At 36.0% G+C, this 17,630-nt stretch overlaps 1 protein-coding gene across 3 annotated transcripts in view; it reads left to right on the forward strand.

Moving 5' to 3' along the window:
- Positions 1-17,630, forward strand: part of PFDN1 (prefoldin subunit 1) — a 119,286-nt gene that overhangs the window by 38,545 nt on the left and 63,111 nt on the right. The window lies entirely within an intron of this gene.

Genomic DNA, 17,630 nt, shown 5'->3' on the forward strand with positions numbered 1-17,630 from the left:
ATTTGTAACTAAATTTAACATATGTATCATAAAAACTACTTGTGGGGGGTGGCTAGGTGGTGCAGTGGATAGAGCACTGGCCCTGGAGTCATGAGTACCAGAGTTCAAATCTGGCCCCAGGCACTTAATAATTACCTAGCTGTGTGACCATGGGCAAGCCACTTAACCCCATTGCCTTGCCCCCCCCTCCCAAAAAAACCCCCTAAAAACAAAAAAAAAACTACTTGTGAATTGGCATTTTGAAAACAAATTCCTCTATTTTCTTGAAAAGAAGCTAACAGTTTGATTAATTCTCATTTCATTCTCTCAGAATATATATTATACAACAAATTAATTTACAACTTTATAAAGCTTAATATTTTCTAGTTAAGTATGTTTTGAGAGGAAGTAAATCCCTATTTGAGTTAGTTGTTGAGACATAGTAGAACTGGGAAGATGACAAAATTAAAACCCTTGACTATGTGGCTGAGAAGTATTGACTGCATACTTGGCATTCACTGCATGATAATTTTATCCCTGAGTCTTAAAATGACAGCACTGACTTCTCTAAGGCCAGGGCCTGTTGATGTGCTGCACTTGAATTCTACATCCTTATCCTTTGTTTGCAGCATCTAAGGAATTTCCAAAGCAGAAAAGTGGGATCACTGTCTCTTACCATTTCTTTAACCACTGGCGAATTCTTGTTTTTCATTTGAGTATTTTAATTTAATTTCTTATATACAATAGCTAGGAAGATACTTTTTTCTATCAAGTAGCAAGGAAGATGCCAAATACTTCCATTAAGGTAATTTGTCAAAAATAACTTAAGAGTAGGGATAAAAAAAGTTAGTTCATGATAGACTAGTGTTCTTTCTAGAATATTTGTTTTAAGTAAATGCTGTGTTTTTTGTTTTTTTTATTTTTAGAAAATCTCCTTTTTAAGCATTTGATATGGTGGTATTCTTCTGTGGATTCAAATAACTTTTACTTTTGGCTTCAGTGTTTCCTATATTACGTTGGCAGTGTGACTTTGATCCTGTATTGTAGGGGCATGTAAGGTGAACAGAGTTTGTTGTTTAGCTAGAATGAGAATGCATTATGAGGGAGAAAAGATTTGTGAGTATCAGTCTAGTCACGAGGACATTCCCTTTCTTGATGCTAAGCCTGAACTATCTATTTATGAATTTATATTCTTGGGTGTAGTATCTTGTGATTCGGTTCTTCTTTTTTTTAAATTTCCTGTTGTTTTCTTAGTTTGTCTCAATTTTTGGAGGATGCAGGATATATTAACATCACCTTTTATGGGTGATAATGGTTTGAGGGTTTGAATTAGGTTCTGTCTAGCATTTTGAGGTTGATTGATTTGATTACTTAATTTTAATTCTCAGATTATTTGCATTAACTTAAATCCTTGGGAAAAAAGCAATAGCTTAGAGAGCATAAAATATTCATGCATTATAATATATTGCTAGTGATCCAATCCTGAAAAAATATACATCTGATATGAAGTATGTGAATCAGTAAGAATAAATTAAAAAAATCACTTCACCAAAGGAATTTATAAAACCACTGTTTGGCTAAGTGTCCTTCAGTTCTTATATGGGGAAAATTTGGTAGTAATGCTTAACACTTGTACAATGGCTATTTTTAGTTTAGTACAAGTAAAATCAAGCTTCATAGTAAAAAAGATGAATTACTATATACTGTAAGTTGTGAGTATTCATTGCTCAAACTATATTCCTGCTCTGTGGCATGTTGCCAACACATTTTCATTCTCTTACTTCATATTCTTTGGAGAGGCTTGTTATGTAGCCTGATACTACTACCACCAATTTCTAGTTTTGCTACTAAAGCTGTTTGTGAGCTGACCTCACTGTGCTACTTTGAGAACCATGATGAAAGTACAACTGTGGAATGGTCTGTCTGAATATTTGGAGGCATTTGCTTTTGTGACCTGCATGCAAGTAGGCAAAGAGGCCCTTGCATCTTTTGTGTTTGAAAAGAAAAAAAATTATAATGGTGCATGGTAATTTTCCTTTTGGTCTTATTGACCTTATTTGAGGTAATTGAATTCAGTGAGAGGAGTATTTTTTCTATTTTTGTAAAAATTATATTTGAAAGTGCAAGTAAGAAATGCCATTTAAAAAGTGATAAGGCATTTCAAAATGCCATGGTTAGGAAAAATAGGGCTTTTGATGTTTTTCTAAGTAAAGATATAACCCTATTTTGATGCCTTATCTATTTTTCTGATACTGTTTCTCAGTGGTTATTTTGGTTAAGCACTGCATGAATAATTTTCATCCTTTCCAAAGAGAAATTAGATGTTTTTATGGGTGGAACTTGAGTCGATTAGCCTTTAAGAAGAATGGTTACTGCCCTTTAAAATTGAACATAACTGTAAATAACTGGACTATTTTAAAACTAATTTAGAGGTGTGCCACATTTCTGAGTTTTTTTTTTTGTTTTTGTTTTTGTTTTTACATTTAAAGAACTAAGAATGAACAATGGTATAAATCTACCAGCTAGTTAAGTGTCTAGCAATGCAGAAATTGCTGTTTGGTAACTGTGCTTCTATTTCTATTTGGTTAAGTAATTTAATAGTCTGTAACTATTGAAGGATTCTGAAGAGTAAAACTCAATGTAAACATAATACAGGTGTAAAATGAAACAGGGTAGGTGCATTGTTGACACAACTCAGTTTTTTGGAGAAAAATTTAAATAACTTTACCATTTTTACAACTGTTTAGGAATAGATTTTGAAATATGAACTCACAGCATCTTAAACATTTTATATAAAATAATATAGTAGAATGGTTTTGTCATGATTGCTTGATTTATTTGAGTAACAGTATTACGAAAATCCAAGATAAAATATTTGTGATCTCTCTGAATTTAGCTATATATTAAATTGTAAAACATAAGAGTATTTTGCATTTAGAGTAAAATTTGTTCTCTTGCTTTAAGTAATTTTAATCTTTAAAAAATATGAACCATAGTTTGCTACTAAATGATTAGAAACTAAAAATGGAAAAAATTTCAATCAAAGGAATGCTGATTTATTAATGTCATTTGACTTTCTGAATCATGGTTAGGGTTATGATGTAAAAATATTACAGTGGTTGCAATGTTATGAACAGTTTTGTTCTGTGTACACTTTTAATTTTTGAATCCTAGTTCCATTGATTTATGTGCTATACTTTTTTTTTTTAAAACACAGAACCATAGACCAAATTATTTTGTAAGGTAGGAAGAACAGAGTTCCTGATTCTTGTCTTATTATAAGAATATAACCCCCTTCCCCCATGGTGGTTTTTTTAACTGACCAATTTTAAAGCCTTTGTTCTCATTCCTCTGGGTATTCTCTTTAAAGAAAAAGCCTTTTCCTGTTATGCAGAGAACAATACTTTAGTTCTGTTGACACTAAATACATATGTAATCTCAAATGAATAAACCTCCAAAAGCTTTAGTAAATCTTTTGGTAATGTAATTGAGTAATTCTTTTTTCCTTAACTTGCTAGTAATTTAAAAACTTGATGTTTAAAATTGATATTCATTTAAAAAAAAAGTTGCTTCCTAGAATAACATCACTTTTTTCGAATTGAGGACTTTAGGAAACACTTTTGTAAGCAACTATATAATTTTTTCTTGGCAGAAGTGTTTTCTGTGATTATTTCTCTATTTTTCCTCTCAATTCCTAGGACCCCAGAGTTCTCAAGGAAGTCAGGAAAGTGAGTTTTAAGATGTTGCTAATGAGAAATTCATATTGTAAAGTTTCCAGTTTGAATCCTTGAAAGTAAGAATGTACAAAAGTCAAATGTTTTTATTTAACATATTTAGATGGTAGGTATTTGTTTATTTGAGGTTCAGGATTGTTTAAAAATGTAAGTGTTATTTTCTGCAACTAAGTTGTGTTGATGAATGTCTACATTCACCATAAAGCAAGATTCATACCATTTTTAAAGGTGACTTTAAAGAATTCAATGATTTATGAAAAATCCTTAAAAGTAATTAAGTGGAATAAAACAAAAATAATACAGTGAACCTCTATGTGCTTAATAATGGAGGAAAAATGAAAAGCCTTATGTTTTGGGGCAGCTTGGTGGCTGAGGAGATAGATCATTAATCTTGGAGTCAGGAGGATCTGAGATCAAATCTATCCTCAAATACTGACTAGCTATGTGACCTTGAACAAGTCACTTAACCCCAGTTGCCTAGTCCTTCCCCCCATCCCCACTTGCTGCATTGAGTTAAATTAGAAGAAAACTGAAAATTTTCTGAATTTTGTTATTTTGATAAGGAGGAATTATTGGCTGTTGAAAATGAATTGTTAACAGGATTTCTAGTAGGAGAAAAACAGAGTAAAATAAGCTATAGTCAGAGTTGTCTAGTTTTAGCCATCACTTGTCTCATAGTAGCAAATTTAGGAGCAGTGTGCTATTTAATCTGTTTGAGAGGGGAAGACTCTTGCTTCAGTCAAAGAACATAATCTATTTAATGAAACATTCAAAAAGAGTTGACAAGAAAATTGGTGATCTAGATGTTAAGACTGTATAAATGAACAGAAACTACAAAAATGGATTACTAATACCCTTTCCTCAGTCTTTTTACTTACAGTGGGATTTGACTATGAGTTTTATCCTAGTGTAGTAATTAGGATTGTAGATTATTGCATGTATAATTAGTACTTGTGCTTTTGTAAAGAATGTAAGCTCATGTTATTTTTAGAATTTAAGTTTCAAATGGACATGTCAGGAAGAATGTTCACCTCTTGCTGTGGCCAGGAACTCCCTTCGCCAGCTTTTTGTCTAAGGAAGATCAGTTACTTTGGAATGATATCTGCTTGTTTATAGTACACTATTCCCTTGGTTTTAGAGAAAATCCAAAATGTTATCATACCATACAAAGGAAAAGTTTGCCTAGAAACATAAATTCAGTATTAAAAGCATATTTTTTAAATAAGTTTTTATTGATGTCTTCTGTTTTTTTTGCATCATCATAGTTTCCCCCAGTGTTCCTTCTCCCGCTTCCAGAGTGCCATCACTTAACAAAATGCTTTTTAAAAATATATTTAAATAAGAACATTACACTACTAGGCACTGCTTCTTATGTTGTTTGGCTTATATAAAAAGTTTGGACCACGGTATATATCCTGTATGTATACATTACAGACATTTGTTATAATGCCAGAATGTATTTATACTTCCCTTTGACTTTCTTCTTTTGTGTTAGGAGCCTGTTCTGTATTTAGTCTCTACTGTTTATTTGAAATTCATCTTTTGGTGGCATTCAGCTTGATTTTGGTATCTCCTTTACCGTTTCATATAGTATCATATTCAGTTTTTAAACCATCCATAAACATTTCTCTTGTTTGTCTTAAATATACTATTTTTGTCCATTGAACAAATTGACATAATAATTACTGGAGGGATTAGATTATGTCAGTATTGATATTTGTTGTTGTAAATGAAATCAGAAGATATAAGAATCGGAAATCAAAGTTAAGTGGAAAGATGGTTCTGTAGGTTGTGCTTGGAAAGGGAAGTATAAAACTTAAGAGCTGATTTCGGGGGGTGGAGCCAAGATGGCAAAAAGAATTGAACATGTCTTAGGCACTCTCATAAAACTTATAAGCTAAGGACTCTAAATTTTCGAGAGACAGAACCCACAGAGGGACCCAATGAAGCAGTTCTCCTACTCCAGGTAACCTGGAAAAGAGCAGAAAGGCTCTGCTTCCCGGGGTCAGAGGGGTGCCCCGCCAGAGGGGTGGCCCGCTAGAGAGAACTTAAGCCTCCCGGAGGCAGCCCCAGGGTGCTGGGAGCTGTGGCTCACAGCAGCGGGGGGGAGTTTCGTGAGCTACACCCTGGGGAGCACTGAACATAAATTGGGGGACCAGCGGGCGCCAGAGAGCAGCTTGGTCACCTCAGCCCAGATCCAGGAAACAGAAGTAGGCGGAGCCAATAAGCAGGAGCCCCCAGGGCATGAGCCCATTGAACCTAGGGAGGGGAGTGAAGAGAGAGAGACTGCAGAGCTCTGTCCTCTGTCCCTGGAACAGGACTCTGGGGCTTTGACCACATGCAAATCTTTATCACAGTCTAGGCCCCCCCCCAATAGAACAGCAGGGCCCCCCCCACCTCGGCCCCATGGCAGAGGGGGGCACATATGGTCATTAACAAACCAGAAGGGAGGACAGAGCCTCACACACTGAGACCCTTGTAGGAGTGTCCCAAAAGCTCAGGAAGCACCCCCAAACCAGGCCCAGGCTGGGAAAATGAGCAAGCAGAGAAAGAAGAGGAACACCATTGAGAAATATTTTGCATATGAGCCCAAGAAGGATCAAAATACTCAGTCTGAAGATGAGGAAGCACAAGCTCCTGCATCTAAAGACTCCAAGAAAAACAGAAATTGGGCTCAGGCTATGACAGAGCTCGAAAAAGACTTTGAAAATCAAATGAGGGAGTTGGAAGAAAAACTGGGGAAAGAAATGAGAGAGATGCAGGAAAAACATGAAAATGAAGTCAGCAGCCTAGTCAAGGAAATCCAAAAAAATGCTGAAGAAAATAGCATGCTAAAAACCAGCTTAGGTCAAATGGATAAAACAGTTCAAAAAGTTATGGAGGAGAAGAATGCCTTAAAAAGCAAAATTGGCCAGATGGGAAAAGAGATAAGAAAACTCTCTGAGGAGAGCAAATCCTTCAGATAAAGAATAGAATTCAGGGAGATTGATGAATTTACCAGAAATCAGGAATCAATACTTCAAAACCAAAAAAATGAAAAATTAGAAGAAAATGTGAAACATCTCATTGAAAAAACAACTGATATGGAAAACAGACTTAGGAAAGATAATCTAAACATTATTGGAATATCTGAAAGTCATGATCAGGAAAAGAGCCTTGACATCATTTTCAAAGAATTACTACAGGAAAATTACCCATATATCCTAGAAGCAGAGGGCAAAATAGAAAGGGAGAGAATCCACCGATCCCCCTGAGAAAGAGATCCCAAAAAACCAACCCCTAGGAATATTATAGCCAAGTTCCAGAACTCCCAAGTCAAAGAGAAAATATTACAAGCAGCCAGAAGGACACAGTTCAAATATCGTGGAGCTGCAGTCAGGATCACACAGGACTTAGCAGCAACTACATTGGAAGCTCGTAGGGCTTGGAATATAATATACCAGAAGGCAGAAGAGCTTAGAATGCAGCCAAGAATGAACTACCCAGCAGGGCTGAATGTCCTCTTCCAGGGAAAAAGATGGACTTTCAGTGAACCAGGGGAATTTCAAATGTTCCTTTTGGAATGGCCAGAGCTGAACAAAAGGTTTGATCTTCAGATACAGGACTTAGGTGAAGCATGGAGATTGTAGGAGAGGGGGAAAATATGAGGGACTTAATGATGATGAACTGCATGTATTCCTGTATAGAAAAATGATACTGATAATACTCATATGAACCTTCTGAATTAATAGAGCAGGTAGAGGGAGCTGTTATAGTTGAAGCACAGGAGAAAGCTGAATTTGAAGATAAAAATATGGTGTAAAAATGGAGTTAATAGAAGAAAGGGAAATGTAATGGGAGAAAGAAAAAGGAGAGGGGGGAATAGGCCAAGATATTTCACATAATAAGATTTTTCTTTATTCCAATGAGCTATTGCATTGATATGGAAGGGAGGAAGGCCAGGGGGAATGAGGGAATCTTTGCTCTCATCAGAGGTGGCTAGGAGAGGAAACAGAATATATACTCAATGGGGTATAGGCATTTGGAGTAAGAAGGAGTGGGGGGACAGGAGGAAGGGGTGGGGATGTGAATGGTGGAGGAGAGGATGGACTATGGGGGGAGAGTGGCCAGATGTAACACATTTTCTTTTTTTACTTCTTGCAAGGGGCTGGGATTGGATGGCCTGTCCAGGGCCATAGGGCCAGGTGGATGCTGGGCCTAAGGGGTGGTATGGGGGCTCAGGGCCTCTTGTCCCCAGGGCCAGGGATCTGTCTGCTGTGCCACTCAGCTACCCTACAGCAGAGTCAGAGTGAAAGAGAGAAAATATAGTACATGGTAGTGGAGAAATATGAAAGGAGGGAGTTGCGATCAGCAATGGCAATGGTGGAAAAATATGGAAGTAACTTTTGCCATGGACTTATCATAAGGAATTGATCCACCCACGACAGAATTGTTGGTGTTGGAACAAAGACTGAAGCACATTTTTTTTAATTATTATTATTTTGGGGGTGGTGCAGGGCAAATGGGGCTGGGTGGCCTGCCTGGGGATGCATAGCAGGGTGATTGTTGGGTGTCTGAGGCCGGATTTGGAACCGGGTCCTCCTGGCTCAAGGGCCAGTGCTCTGTCCACCACCCAGCCACCCCTGCTATTATTACTATTTTATTTTATTTTGCGTCTTTTTTTCTTTTTTTTGGTTTTTGAAGGGCAGTGGGGTTTGGGTGGCTTGCATGTCACATGGCTGGGTGATTGTTGGGTATATGGGGCTGGATGTGGGCTCGGGTGCTCATGGCTCCTGGGCTGGTGCTTCATCCATTGCACCACCTGGCCATACCTACAATTATTACTATTATTTTTTTAATTATAATTTTTTTCTCTCCCCTTTATCGCTCAAGCAAGTCTATATTTATGGGGGGAGAGGGTATTTCATTTACTCTTAAACAAGAATATTAATGTAAAAAAACATTTGTACAAAATGAGAATAAATATTAAATAAAAGTTTTTGCACAAAAAAATGTTGATTTCACTGTGCCTCTAAGACAGTAAGAAACTTTATTACATGGGATAAGTGGTTATCTGGTATTGTGGTATTCACAGAGAGATTAATAGAAAGAAAACCATGATAATTGCTATTTATGCACCAACATCTTTTGGGGAACTTCTGAACAACTTTCTTGATATCATTCTCCAAACCAAATTAGTATGTTTTTTTATCTCATTGATTCTGGACCTTAGTGAAAGTTGGCGCAGTGGAAATTACTTAGGAAAATTTGGTTTATGATTAAGAAATTAAAGAGATCAAAGCATTATAAACTACTTAAAAGCCTCATGCCTGGATATAATGAATCTATTCAAGAAGAAAGTCAGAGGTTACTAGACACAGCATCACAAAAAGTTGAATTGATTTATCTCTTTAAATGGAAAAGAACTGGTCATTTGAGTCAACTGTCTTTATAGTTGTACCCATTGTTTTAGTTCTGTATTTCTCTTTTGAACTTTGAAGTTCTGTTACTTAAGAATAATTTTAGCTTAATTGCTGTTGTTAGCACTAGAGTGTAGATGTTGTCTTACAGATACTTACAAAATCAAAACAGTGACTTAGGGAGATGGAAGTTTAAGCATGACTGCTTATCTTTTTTTTTCTGTGTTGGATAAGCTAAGATTTGATTATTTTAAAATTTTTATTTGTTCAAGGTAATGGAGTTAAGTGACTTGCCCAAGGTCACACAGAGAGGCAATTATTAAGTCTCTGAGGTTGGATTTGAACTAAGGTCCTCCTGACTCCAGGGCCCGTGCTCTCTCCACTGCACCACCTAGCTGCCCCCTCCACTGTGTCTTTTTAAGGTCTTTTTTATCTTTCCACATGGATATATTCATTGCATTTCAAATTGTGGGAAAGTTAGGGAACATTATTGAAATCTTTATGCTACATTTTAGATTAGCCAACATCTTTCAGTTTCATTAACAAAACTGGGCTATGATAGTTCTTGAGCAAGTTTGATTGCTTGAAAAAGTTGATCAAAGGTCTAAGGAAAGAGATTGCTGCATTAGTTTTCTTCACTGATCTGTTTGCTATTACCAGTAGAATGAAGTTATATTGTATGATAAGCAATTTTTAAATATATTCATACCTTACAATGCAACAAAAGTTGATATAAGAGTATCCTTTCAGACATCTCCTAGCTCTGCATTTCCAAAAGTCAAGAAGACCATTGCTTTATAAAATTCTAAAATTTTGATAATTATTTAGCAGTTTCTATATATTATAAAAACAGAGAATAAGACATACATAGACTGCTTAGCAAAATAATGAAAGATAGTATTTGTACTAATGATAAGTTTTTGGAAGAATGTTTTTAGTTGTTATTGCATCCCTGGTGGATCCTGACCATGGATTTTTATCAAATAATATAGAATTGAAAACTTTTATCCTGTTGCTTAGACAACATATCTGTAGAGTCACTGCTCTCAAAGGAATAATGAAATCAATCAAAAAGTCTAGCACCAACATGCATTAAATTCTGAACCAGACTAAAATTCTATAAATCTGTGGTAGTCTGCAATTTCTTTTTTTTTTTTACAAGGCAAATGGGGTTAAGTGGCTTGCCCAAGGCCACACAGCTAGGTCATTATTAAGTGTCTGAGACTGGATTTGAACCCAGGCACTCCTGACTCCAAGGCCGGTGCTTTATCCACTGCACCACCTAGTCGGCCCTAGTCTGCAATTTCTTAAAGAGTTATATTTGACTCTGGTATAGATCACATATCTGGATTTTTTTTTTCATTTTCAGCTTATGTATTTGTTTATTAATAGAGAACTCTATTAAAGTATGCTGGGTAGATGGATTACTGTACAAATTTTATAGTCATTTTTTCATTGTATATAAATACTTGAGCCTCATTAGTGAGTGATAAATTTATTAGATATATTTTCTTAATTTAAAAAAAATTGCTTTTTTTTTTTTTTTTTAGATTTTTCAAGGCAATGGGGTTAAGTGGCTTGCCCAAGGCCACACAGCTAGGTAATTATTAAGTGTCTGAGGCCAGATTTGAACTCAGGTACTCCTGACTCCAAGGCCAGTGCTCTATCCACTGCGCCACCTAGCCACCCCAAAAAATTTACTTTCAATTATATATAAAGATAGTTTTCAACATTCGTTTTTCTTCCTTCATCACTTAGTTCCTCCCTCCTCACGACAGGGAATAATCTGATATAGGTTACACATATACAATCATGTTAAACGTATTTCCTTATTAGTCATGTTGTAAAAGGAGAATCAGAACAAAAGGGAAAAGACCACAGAAAGAAAAAGTACACTGAATTTTAAAAAGTGAAAAATAGTATGCTTTGGTCTTCATTCAAACATTGTAGTTCTTTCTCTGGACATGGATGACATTTTCCATCACAAATCCTGGTTTATTAATTTGCTCAAAAGTATTAAGAATTAAGTGTAAGTAGGAAAAAGTGTTAAGGATCATAGTTGATCATCACATAATGTTGCAGTTAAGGTATATAATTTTGGATCTACTGACCTCATCATCAGTTCATATAAGTCTTTCAGGTTTTTCTGAAATCTGCCTTTCCTTTTTTAAAAAATTTAAATATTTTATTTATTTGCTTTTTCAACTACATGCAGTGGCAGTTTTTACCTATCATTTTTTTTGCAAGGTTTTGAGTTTTACAGTTTTTTTCTCCCTCACTCCCTTTCTTCTCCATCCCTGCCCCCCCACAACAGAAAACAGTCTGATATAAGCTCTATATTTTTAACCATGCTAAACATAGATTGATTGGGGCGTCTAGGTGGCGCAGTGGATAGAGCAGTATCCCTGGAGTCAGGAGTACCTGAGTTCAAATCCGGCCCCAGACACTTAATAATGACCTGGCTGTGTGGCCTTGGGCAAGCCACTTAAACCTATTGCCTTGCAAAAAAAAAGAACTAAAAAAAAAACTAAACATAGATTGATATTGAATGTATTGTGAGAGAAGAATCGGATCCAAATTGAAGAAAGAAAGCATTAGAGGAAAAAAAATGACATAATACATTGAAACAACTTTTAAAAATTGAAAATAATAAGCTTTGGTATTCATTTAAACTCCACAGTTTTGTTTAGGGTTTTGTTTTGTTTTGTTTTGTTTTGCAAGGCAAATGGGGTTAAGTGACTTGCCCAAGGCCACACAGCTGGAGAATTATTAAGTGTCTGAGGTTGGATTTGAACTCAGGTGCTCCTGATTCCTGGGCTGGTGCTCTATCCACTGTGCCACCTAGCTGCCCCCCCCCAGTTCCGTTTAAATGAAGACCTAAACTTATTATCTTCGATTTTTTTTTTTTTTTTTTTAGGTTTTTGCAAGGCAAATGGGGTTAAGTGGCTTGCCCAAGGCCACACAGCTAGGCAATTACTAAGTGTCTGAGACCGGATTTGAACCCAGGTACTCCTGACTCCAGGGCCGGTGCTTTATCCACTGTGTCACCTAGCCGTCCCTTATCTTCAATTTTTCAAAGTTGTCTTATGTATTATGTCATTTTCTTATCTCTAATGTTTGCTTTCTTTCTTTTGGATTTGATTCTCACAACATGTTCCTTTTTGATCTATGCTTATATTGCCTTCTGTTGGGGGGAGGGAGGGAGGAGGGAAGGGGGGAATTGTAAAACTCAAAAATATTTAAAAAATGAAACTACCACTGTATGAAATTGGTAAAACAAACAAACATTTATATAATAAACTCCACAGTTCCTTCTTTGGAATGATGGATGATATTTTTTCATCACAAGTCTTATAAATTTGTCTTTATTATTCTGCTGAAATGAACAAGTCCATCATGTTTGATCATCACCCCATGTTTTTAATGTGTATAATGTTCTTCTGGTTCACATCTAGGTTTTTAAGCAGTTTCAGGAACACATTTTATGAGTCCTATTGAATCGCAGACAGTGGGTCAACATTGATCTCCTGGTTTGCAGCCAGTCAGCCTGACAGCATTGAAGAGATGCTCATAATACATCTCTGGTAGTAGGTAGATAGGATAGCTAAAACAGGATACTCAAGCAACAGCTTTGCAGAGAAGATTTTTAAAAAACTTTTAAGGATTCACTGAAGCAATTGTACAATGTCTTTAACTGTGGATGACTAAATCACCACTGTGGAATATGAATTAGCTACAAGGAATAGAATTTCTCTTTTGAGTAAAGTTGTTAGCTCTGAGAGGCAGAGTGGCAAATCAGCCTAGCATTACCAAGTGGAGGAGATAAAAATCAAATGACTACTGGTTTCATGATGAATTGTTAGGCAGTTATACATAGATAATTCACTTAGCAGGTATCATTTTAGAAAATTAAGTCTACTTAGCATTTATTAAATGAAGACTCGAAAAATGGCATGGGATAGGGAGCTGGCCTTAGGAAGATCCAGATTCAAGTTTCTCCTCTGTCACATATTGTCTGTGATTTTTTTATTTTTTGGTTTTTGCAAAGCAGTAGGGTTAAGTGACTTGTCCAGGGTCACATAGCTAAGTAAGTATTAAGTGTCTGAGGCTGGAATCGAACTCAAGTCCTCCTGACTCTAGGACTGTTGTTTTATCAACTGTGCCACCTAGCTGCCCCTATCTGTATGATTCTAAGCAAGACTCATCCTCCCATCACTCCAATCAACTAGTTCTTCCTCTGACACATATTGTCTGTGTGATTCTAAACAAGTCACTTAACCTCTCATCATTCCAGGCAACTGCCTAAGACTATAACTTGCTGAGAAGATAATGGATCTGCATTGTTAAGAGATAGTTCTTTACCAGTTGCTCCTATACCAATGAAATTACAGGTCCTGTCAAAGACAAAAATAGATGACCACCTTTTTCTAATTGTTCTCAAAGACTTCAATTGGAATTTCCTGGAAAACACCTACATGTCTTATATTCACTGACAGTTCTTAGAAGGAAAGTGGATAAAATTTGGAAAAAAGATATAAGGATTTTGTAACTCAATCCATTTTTTTTTAGGTTTTTGCAAGGCAAAGGGGGTTAAGTGACTTGGCTTGGGCAATTATTAAGTGTCTGAGACCGGATTTGAACCCAGGTACTCCTGACTCCAGGGCTGGTGCTTTATCCACTGCGCCACCTAGCCGCCCCTAACTCAGTCCATTTTGAGGCATAGAATGTTTTGTTATTATGTGAAGATTGAGGACTTTCTGCTTAACAAAAAAAAGGGATATGGTTTGAATTATATATGTTATTTGTGTTATTTATGTGTGAGCTGTTCTAATTCACAGAATCTGTCCATCTGTCTGTCTATATCATACTATGTCTGTGGTACCAAAAATTAAAAAATCATACTTTTAGCCTGATCATTTCTTAACTCAGTGAAATTTGAGCCATTATAATCCAGCTGGGGCAATTTTGAACATTTTAAGTATCATCACTCATAACTTCTTCCTGTGATGAATTTTGTTTTTGTGAGTCTAAAATTACTCTGCCTGATCACATGTTGATGAGTTTTAAGGCTAATGACTTGTAACACACAAATATTAGTAGAAAAAGAGAAATGAAGTTATCATTAACTTTTTTCAATATTGCTTTTGCATTTATGGGGTTAAATGGCATATTTTTAAGGGGGGGAAATATACCCTGGGAGCTGAAATTGTAATTGACTCAAGTTTTTTTGGGGAAGAGCAACTGGAATTGGATTTGGGGTATATAGAGGATCTCCATGATGGAGAGACATACTATTTTAGGCCTTTGGGAATAGTTCCAAATTGCTCTCCAGAAAAGTTAAATCAGTTCACAACTCTACCAAACAGTGCATTATTGATCCAGTTTTCCCATGTCCCCTCTAACATTAATCAATAAATAATACTTTTATTGCACTCCCACTGCATTGTTTGTCCACTGTAACAGTTATTTGATTTAGTTGAAGACAGAGTAGCCTTAACGATTCTCTACCAATAAAGTGTTTCCCTTGCAAATGTTTTGATCCTCAAGGTTTTCTTGATAGATGAAAACTTGGATAGAACTTTGTTATTCTGATTATTTGTATCAAGTGAAACAAAAAATAGAAGTATATGTTTGCCCATGGAAACTGTTCAGTGCATTGTTCAGGAAGAAGAAAGATTAATTCTCTGTAGAGGATACATCAGTTTACAATAGACATTGTGTTGTTATATTAAGTACTGAAATACTGTATAGCTTCTTAAATAAAATTCACAATCACTCAGAAATATCCAACCTGGTCATCCATAATAGGAAAAACTTAAGGGGACGGTGAGTTAATAATTGACCAGGCTATGATTTGCATTTAGATGGAAAGCCCATTGAGCTGAAGTATCATTACCTATATCTTCGAAAGACAAACACTGCAGTTTATGACTAATTGGATCCAGAATTCACTAGGGGGAAAGGAGAGCAAGAAAGAAGCCATACAATGGGGTGGCTAGTGGATAAAGCACCGGCCTTGGAGTCAGGAGTACCTGGGTTCAAATCCGGTCTCAGACACTTAATTATTACCTAGCTGTGTGGCCTTGGGCAAGCCACTTAACCGCATTTGTCTTGCAAAAAAAAAAAAAAAGAAGCCATACAACATTCTGACAAAGGAATCATTTCTAAAATATACAGAGAACTGAGTCAAATTTTCAAAAAAACAAGCCATTCCCCAATTGACAAATGGTCAAAGCATACACAAAGGCAATTTACAGCTGAGAAAATCAAAGCAATCCATAGCCATAGGAAAAATTGCTTCAAATCATTATTAGAGAAATGCAAATTGAAGCATCTCTGAGATACTACTTCCCACCTCTTAGATTGGCCAATATGACCAGAAAGGACAATGATCAATGTTGGAAGGGATGTGGGAAATCTGGGACATTAATACATTGTTGGTGGGGCTGTAAACTCCTCCAACCTTTCTGGAGAGTAATTTGGGATTATGGACAAAGGGCAACAAAAATGGGCATACCCTTTGCCCCAGCAATACCACTACTGGGTCTGTACTCCGAAGAGATGATTAAAAAGGGTAAAAACATCACTTTTACAAAAATATTTATAGCAGTCCTATTTGTTGTGGCAAAAAATTGGAAATTAAGTGAATGTCCTTCAGTTGGGGAATGGCTTAACAAACTGTGGTATATGTATGTCATGGAACACTATTGTTCTATTAGAAATCAGGAGGGATGGGAATTTAGGGAAGCCTGGAAAGCTTTGCATGAACTGATGCTGAGAGAGATGAGAGCAAAACCGGAAAAACAACATGGGGGTGATGTTCAACCTTGATGGACTTGCCCATCCCTTCAGTGCAACAACCAGGGACAATTTTGGGCTATCTGCAATGGAGAATACCATCTGTATCCAGGGAAAGAATTATGGACTTGGAACAAAGACTAAACTCTATTACTGTCAAATTAGGAAAATAAAGCATTTTATTATTATGTAATTTTACTGTCTCATACTTCATTTTTCTTCCTTAAGGATATGATTCCTTTGTCATCACATTCAGCTGAGATCATTGTATAACATGGAACCAATGTAAACACTAACAATGCCTTCTGTGGGGGGTGGGGGAGGGAAGCAAGAATGGGGGAAAATTGTAAACTGAAATAAAATCTTTCTTTTTAAAAAAAGAAAAAGAAACCATACAGCACTTTTAATGACCTCAAGCTTCTCTCTGAGACAAATTCCATCTTTTTAATACCAGTTTTTCCTATGATAGATGCTATGTAATTGGAAATCATAGAATAACATCATAGTCTCTAAAGAAACAAAATGGTAGTCTCACAGGTGAAAACAGAATATGTAATTTAAAAAGATCAGCTGTTTTTATAATGAGATGCCTGAGAATAGCATTATGGGATAACAAATGGACAGTTTCTTTGCCTTTCTGTGATCCACATAATATCAAGAAAACCTTTAAGATGTATTCCAGTAGAGAATTTTTTAAAAAATTAAAATTTTTTTTCTAATTACATGAAAATATAATTTTCAGCATTCATCTATTTGCAAGTTTTTGAGTTTCACAATTTTTGTATCACATTCTCTTCCCTTCCTTCTCTGCATTGTTGTGGTCTAAGTTGTACATGTACAATCATGTTTAACATTTCCATATTAATTATGTTGTGGAAGGGAAATTAAAACTAAGGTGGGAAACCCATGAGAAAGAAAGAAAAAACAAAAGAAATTTTTAGAAGTGAACATAGTGTGTGCTTTGCTCTGCATTCAGACTTTTTAGTTTTTTCCCCCCTTAATGTAGATGTTATTTTCCATAAGAAATCTCTCAGAATTGTCCTTGTTCGGGTGGCTAGGTGACACTGGCCCTGGAGTCCAGGAGTACCTGAGTTCAAACCTGGCCTCAGACACTTAATAAATTACCTAGCTGTGTGGCCTTGGGCAAGTTACTTAACCCCATTTGCCTCACAAAAAACTAAAAAAATTAAAAAAAAAATTGTCCTTGTTCACCGAACTGCTGAAATGAATGAGCCCATAGTTCATCATCTCACAATATTGCTTTTAATGTGTTCATGTTCTCTTGGTTCTACTCACTTCATTCAACATCAGTTCATGAAAATCTTTCTAGGCTTTTCTGAAGTTGGGCTGCTCATGATTTCTTATAGAACAATAGTTCTCCATTACATTCATATGCCATAATTTGTTCAGCCATTCCCTAATTAATGAGCATCCTCTCAATTTCTAATTCTGTGCCACTATAAAAAAAACTATAAATACTTTTATTATCTCTTTGAGATACAGACCCAGTAGTGGTTCTGTTTTGTTGAATCAAAGTATATGCACTGTTTATTCCTCTTTGGGCATAGTTCCAATTTGCTTCCAGAATGGTTGAATTAATTTACTACTCTACCAACAAAGTATTAGTGTCCCAGTTTTCCCATATTCTCTCCAGCACTGATCTCTGGTAGAGAATTTACAGGAAGACATAGCTAAGAATTGCATGGATTGAGGAGACATG

This window comes from Macrotis lagotis, chromosome 1 (assembly GCF_037893015.1).
Source record: "Macrotis lagotis isolate mMagLag1 chromosome 1, bilby.v1.9.chrom.fasta, whole genome shotgun sequence".
NCBI lineage: Eukaryota > Metazoa > Chordata > Mammalia > Peramelemorphia > Peramelidae > Macrotis > Macrotis lagotis.